General features: G+C 38.1%; 2 long non-coding RNA genes across 4 annotated transcripts; both read left to right on the forward strand.

The window, feature by feature from the left end:
• LOC110433869 lies at positions 952-2,553 on the forward strand. Its single transcript, XR_002451253.1, has 3 exons — positions 952-1,368; positions 1,455-1,601; positions 2,495-2,553. It is a non-coding gene; the product is annotated as an uncharacterized LOC110433869 (long non-coding RNA).
• On the forward strand, positions 3,048-6,901 carry LOC110433868. Of its 3 annotated transcripts, XR_002451252.1 has the most exons (6): positions 3,048-3,100; positions 3,217-3,301; positions 3,973-4,397; positions 4,832-5,200; positions 5,682-5,737; positions 6,548-6,901. It is a non-coding gene; the product is annotated as an uncharacterized LOC110433868 (long non-coding RNA). The 3 variants fall into 3 exon arrangements; XR_002451250.1 differs by having other exon boundaries at positions 3,973-5,200; XR_002451251.1 differs by having other exon boundaries at positions 3,049-3,130; positions 3,973-5,200.

The following is a 7,126-nucleotide window of genomic DNA, read 5'->3' on the forward strand; positions in this document are numbered from 1 at the left end:
TATGTTGTCAATGAGTAAGATAAGTACAGGGTGAGGTGACAGAAAAAAAATTGTGTTGAAGACATTAGTGATTCATGCACTTGTCATAACACGTTATTTAGGTCCATAGCACTAAAAATATATCATCTTATCGGTGCTTCCTGCTGACGTGCCAATGTTAGGTTTGTAGTTTATAGAGAAAAGTAGGACTATTAGAGCATTTTTTAAGTCTCTCTAAATTATTCAGAGAGCCATTTGCATATAATAATTTTTTATGTCTTTTCACACTCTAAGAGCATCCCCAACCGTTTTGCATAATTGGTTTGGCAAATGAGAGAGTTTGCCAAGTCTCAAAAAAATATGGCAAAGGTGAAAAGAGGCAATCTCCAATGGTTTGGCATTAATCACTTCGCGCCAATTTCCCAATGCCAAGTGTGAACAGGTTTGGCATATATGCCAATCCTTCCTCTCTTTTTGTCAAGTTAAAAAATTGCAAAGTCTAAATGCCAAACCGTTGGATAAGTGTTTTTAAGACTTTTTTGCAAATACATGAATGCAAAGCTTATTTGCAAAACGGTTGGGGATGCTCTAACAGTTTTTCTATATCTCCTGCGCACTTTAGAGAGTTATTATTGTCTTCTATTTTTGGCTAGCGAGAATAGAAGATGTATATATTTGGCTAACTATTCAAATAGCCTGTTGGAGGATATTCTTTAAAAAAAAGCTGTATTTCTGTATCAAGTTGACGCCTGCGCACCACTTGGAGCTTGGAGGCCCAGCGAGATGGGCCATTAGGCCTATCCATTCATTTGCAATTGAGCCGGTTCTCAATTCATTATTTTTTTTATTTACCATTCACAAGATGCTTCCCGCAACGTCGTACTGCCCACGTCAGCTCGCGGGCCCACCTCATCACCTTTCAACACGGCACAGTTGGGCCAGTCCTATAAAAAAACAAATAAAAGGGTTTTCGGTGCTGCTCACTTCGTCGTCTTCTTTTTCTCGTTGCCGTCGCTTCCTCTTCTCGGCTTTTCCAGAGCCTTCTCTTCCTCTCGTGAATCACGGATGCCGTGGCTCCCTCTCCCGTCTCAGCTCTTTCCTTCCTCTCTCTCCCTCTCTCCCTCTATGGATGCGGCAGGCACGAGCCAGGCCAGGGCGCGGGCGGACCCAGCGCGAGCAGCGGCCCAGCGTGGTTGGTGCTCCGGCACGGCCGGCGCGACCCGGCGTCGCCTCTCTCTCGCTCTCCTGGTGTCGCGCGGCGATGCGCCGGCTGTGGCCGCAGCTGCCGCCCTCTCCGTCTCTCCCGACTCCGATGTGGCCGTCGGTGTGGGTGCCCCCAACGTCCATCTCGATCTGAGATCAGTGGTGGTGGCTGTCCAGCTTCACAAGGTGATTTCAGATGCCTTATAAATATTTGTAATTTTTGCTTTTGTCTCTCTGATTTCTCCCCACAATGAGTTCGATTCCTGTTCTAGGGAGTCGGATTCCTGTTCTAGGGTTTTGGTTCCAATACTTGCCTTCTGCTCCATTGTATGTCTTCTCTGTGTCAATCTCTAAGAAATATGCTTCAAGCGAGTTGTGGCTGTGCAACCACCGGTAAGGCTGGAGACCAATGCCCCCTGGTATGTTCACTTCTCTCCAATTGTAGCTTTATCTTTGTTTTTTTCTGTAAGTTATTGCTTGCGATTTTAGATAATTGTTTCCTATCCCAGTCACTTGCTAACTAAACGTAATAAATCTACTCAACCCCATTATCCAATGTTGTTGCTTCAATTTTTAATTATGATTTATGTGCAGATTTCTTCGTGCTAGCAAATTGATATGTGGTAAATGCATGTATCCCTTGCAGAGATATACAATAGTGACCACAGTATCCATATTTATTTGCCTTCTTAATGGACTAAGAGTCAGGCCATCATCTGCATACAAATGTTTTTGGTTGTAGTCCACAAAAAATGCTAGCTTACATCGTTTTTGATATATCGCCAAATAGATCATTACAAGTAGGTCATGGGAGCCTTTCCACAAATTACCTACCTTAGTGCTATATTTTTGCTCCTGCTACAGCCTTGGCTTAGAGCATTTTTGGTTCTCTTCTCTATCTAAATGCAATTTCTAGGAGACTTAATCATTCTTTGTTAAAAAACATAAAAACCTAGAGAATTGTTACTTATTTTTCTTCATATTGATCTTCCTCCCATGTCAAAGTCGACGCAACTTAGAATTATATACAGTAGTTGGCTACGACTATTGTTTGCTCACACGCTTCTTCCTTTCGGTTTCATGACAGAATGATAGTATTCCTTCTTTCAAACTACGGATGACAAAATGATTGTGCAGTAACTCTGCTTTGTAATGACACAAAGAAAATATTCTATTCATGTTCGAAGTCATAGATGATCGTCTTGTGTCTTATATATAGAGTAGCCGAGGATATACAACCATCCTGTTTGCATATATATATATTATTTCCCATTGGAGATACCTATGCTGATCTTTGTTTCACTCTTTTCAGGTGGATCTTTGTTTGTCAAGACGGAATATGAGGTCATGGTCTCATGGATCAGAAATATTAAAACATATTCGGCTATATAGGCAAGCAAACTTTTGCTCAATTCATTTCCCCTTTATCACAAACATCCTAACATCCTGTACTTATTGTTTGTTAGTCATTGCATCGAACAATTCAGAGATTTCACATTCTTAGTGGCCTCAAAATGGTTCCATCTACTCATTGCTTACCTTGCATTATATTCCTTGCTTTCTTCTATAATGCATATTTTTATCTTTTGTATAACAAAAGCTTGAGAAAAAAAAATATGGATACCTTATGATAACAATGGTTTATAGTGGCAGTAGACTCCTTTGTAAGTTTTGCCCTTCCATTCCATTGGATTGATTGATATGGATATTCTGGCGATGACACCTACATGTCTTTATTGGTGCCAATAAATATTTTCATTCTAATACTAAAAGTCGCCTTTGTTAGTCATTCTTGAATTTGAGACATTATTTTGGTCCTATTTTCGCTCTTTTCCTTCACTGAGATAGAATGCTTTTATGCTTCTTCCAAGGGATGGGAGGTGTGGCAGCCTAATCTTAGTTTCAACTGCAGTGCCCTGTGAGTCCACCTCAGTAGACAGACATGGCAGTAATCAATTTTGATGGCTCATAAGTTTTCTATCGTTTTACAGTACCTAAACCTTTCAGCTGATGTTTATCACATCCCTCCTGCAGGCAGCAGATTGCCAGGCGGACCTACAGCTATGATTGAAGCAGTCCACCCCTCTTGAACCCAGGTCTCCTCTGTAATGCACACTAGGTACTTTCCCATCTCCATCTTTCTTTCATGTATTTCGAAGGTTACACAAACCTAGGATTTGAGAGTGGTGAACTTTTTTATTGTCATGGCAAAAATTATCCAAAAAAAGGGTTCCTAATCATACAAATTGATGACTCCCATTAAAGTTCAAACCATTAACTTCTGAAATCATTTTATTTATGTATGTCCAAGCATTTTTTCCAACAATATTCAGAGTTAGAGTGCCTTTGCTATACAATATTTCAAAGAGGCTAATTCCAGTCATTTGCCTTTACCCTCTCATATGACATCTATAACCCTACATTCATATATGAAGTTATATCTATGCTAATGTTCTGCCTCACCTACAATAAGAGATTTAGGAATGTTTTATGAATCATATTTGTTTATATATTAATTTTTACTATCAGCCAATTTTCACGTTATGTGTAACAATTTCTTGCACTACGCCATTCATATCGGTTATCGCCCTAATGCCATTTCTTAAGTTGTGAAAAGTTATCATTTCAAATCTTCAACTCAACTAAATTAAGCTAAAAAGGGCTCGGTGCTATGTCATCTCCCTGGTTGTGCATGCATTTTGTCCAACTTACCGCCAGGTTCATAAATGCTTAAAAGCTCTTTATTAATTACTCAGACTTTGTGCATTGATTGTCTTACCATACTTTCAGGTCATGTGCTGACAAAGCCGTCCGAATACAGATTGATGGGCACACAGAGCTCGGCTTTCATTGGGCCATTGTCCTCAGAACAAACAATACTCCCTCCATGTTGGTAAAATAAGTCGTTTTGGATAAGGTTTGGGTCAAATATTGAGAATATAAATTATGAATAATTTTTAAGTTGTTGAGCTTAAAAATATGAAAACCGCATGAATAGATTTGTCTTCAAATATACTTTTATAAAAGTATACACACATCACTTTTAAATAAATTTTTTTATAGAAAAATAAAGTCAAAGTTATATTTTGGAGACCCTGTCATTGTCAAAAACGACTTCTTTTACCAACTTGGAGGGAGTATGTGACCAAATCTTAGTTCTTGCTGAATCTCACCTACCTGACTGGTGGTTACTCCAAGACGGTTCCCCAGATCTGGTGACCAAGCGCTAAATATAAACTTTTCAATCTCTCAAACATAGTCATATTTTTCTGCTCCTTCACACATAGATACTGTAGTTACCATTTTATTATGTCTACAAATATTTTTAATTATGCCTAGGATTTTGAGTTGCTTAGTAAAATTTAGTCATATATATGGAACTCAAAATACAAGTAATAATTTAAACAATCTGGAGTTTGAGCGTTGCGAACACTGTAGAAACAAAAAAATAATACCTATAGTGCTTGCTTGACTAATTACTTTTGCACTAAATGCAACTACATAAGTTGTCGTCCATTAATATCGTTGCACCAATTTACATCAAGTTAGAACTGCACTAAATTATTCATGTTGTTATTAATCCCATATTTTTTTTTGTAAACACCTTGAAACTGATTACTTTCCTTCACATGGTCATATGATTGCCTAGGTATTTAAATTTTAATCAATGGCAGCACGAACAGGTTTGTACCAAGCCAAATGGTAAATATGCCTCATACTACACTTATGTATATTCAAGTAAGTGCCTCTGAACATGTGAAAATATTCAAGTAAGTGCCTCTGAGCTTAGGAGGTTTTCTTTGTATATTAGCTCTTAACCATATTTCTTTCCCTCTAATGTTTACTTAAAGGTTCAGTACTTGCTAAAATTCGTGAAGATAGTAACCCTTGCTTGATCATTTGAATTTTTTAGTTTATGTGGTTTCTACATAATCTGCCCGCAGAGAGGTATTTCAACACATTGAAAAGCAGACAACTTCCATGTCCTTATCCAGATCTCTTCACAACTTTTTAGCTGGTATGAAACAGCTGAACTTATCTAAAGTTTAGCTGAGCTGTCTACATCCCAGCCATCTAAATTTAGACGCTTAAAGTTTAGTTGGTACATCCAAATAGGCCCTTAATGTTTCACCTTTTTGATGCTCGTATTTCTGCATGCAAGTTTTTTTTACTAAAAAGATCTAGCCAAAAGATGCATCTACCAATTTTTTTCCCCCGGCTTGTTCTCGGCGCACTAACCAAGTTGGTCATGTTTTTCTATATAGGAAATGGATACATAGAAAATAATTATTTGCTTAATAAATTGCTTATTCACAGTCTAAGATGGCAACCTACTATTCCAGCAAGGTGTTACTTAGATGCTATTAGCATGGTGCTCAGTGTCATAAAAAAATGGGTCTTCTACTACAGAGCTGTTGTTTGTGCTGATTCGAAAAAATGATGAATGTTCAGAGTTCCAGTGTTGCCTCCTAAATTCGATTTTGCCATATTTTTGTCAGCAACTCAACAACACCCCCTTTGCTCTCTGGACTTAAAGATGATAAGAACGACCCAGGTTTATCTCTATCGCTTTCATCCATCGTTCCTTTCAGAGTTGCATAAGTGTGTGTTATTATTCAAATCCATTCTATAGTCTGCGTGATTCATGTGTGTCATGGTCTACTATTGCCATTTCTATAGTTCCTGCTAAAAAATATCTATAACTAATATGAACTTTGGTTCCAAACTTGAATCTGTATTTCCCTATTCATGTACTCAATCTAGCTATCACCTATCCAGAAGACAATTCAATAGGGTGGCCTATTGATGCTGTGAAATTTGAGTCAACTTCGTTCAGATGCAACATGAATATAGGAAATATATACTGTTGCCAAGAACCGAAGTTTATCGCGTAATGTTTTATTTAGATAACCAATGCAGCTTGCCTTTTTTTCACAGATAAATTAAATGGTGTAGAGTATGATCGAATACACATTTCTAGAGTCTAAAAATTCATATTTGGTAGAAAATTCAAATTCACCCTATAATTTTTAATTACGAAATCTAAGAAGCCATATTTGGTTGCACGTACTGCCTAGCCAGTGTTGAAGTAAATAAATTATATCCATTGTTAGGACTCATGCTTTCAACATAGCATAGCTCAACCATGCTTTCAATGTACTGACTATACCTGTCATACTCGCGTTACGCATACTCAGATTAGGACAACCCCTCTTAAGAAACATATCATCCCTGCAGTTAACATAAATGCACCCTTGATGGCTTCTACAAAACTCTTTTGATTCCAACAACCTATAGGTTAATTTATAGCAACAACACGTCTATTGTAGTTCTTTACAGACGCATATCTCCTAATTCTTGACAGGTACATGACCGCATCATCCACAGAGTCATCGATTAGCATCTCAGACGATGATGAACAAGGATGGGAGTTTGATCGCAGCATGAACCTTGGCTGATCTTACCGGCTCTATCATAGCCCAACAAATTCTATAGTCCACAGACTTAGTGACTTCAGTAATATTTAGGCCTACCACTATTGGGTACTTCTGTGCACTACATTTTGCAGAAACTAGCCTCCACATCCTTGCTACATAGCACTCTGCAGTGCTTTTGTATGACCACCAAGACTTCGTGTATGATAGACCTAATATCTATAATTGTTGCATGAATTACTCTATATGTATTCAAAAAAAAAAAACTCTACATACATAGCTTTGCTCTCTAGGTGTATATAACCTTCTTTGGTATCCGAGTTTGGACAAAATACACATCAGCAAAGGCATTCTACAGATAAACATATCCATAGTATTATTGTGTGCATCTTCTCCAAACAACAGTCATCAGTATCTTTCCAATCGCGCGCAGGGGCGCGCGTTTCCTACTAGTTATGCTTCCTTTCTCGTCTGGGGCTCGATCCAACCGTAGCTAACCTATATATTTT

This window comes from Sorghum bicolor, chromosome 3, assembly GCF_000003195.3.
Source record: "Sorghum bicolor cultivar BTx623 chromosome 3, Sorghum_bicolor_NCBIv3, whole genome shotgun sequence".
NCBI lineage: Eukaryota > Viridiplantae > Streptophyta > Magnoliopsida > Poales > Poaceae > Sorghum > Sorghum bicolor.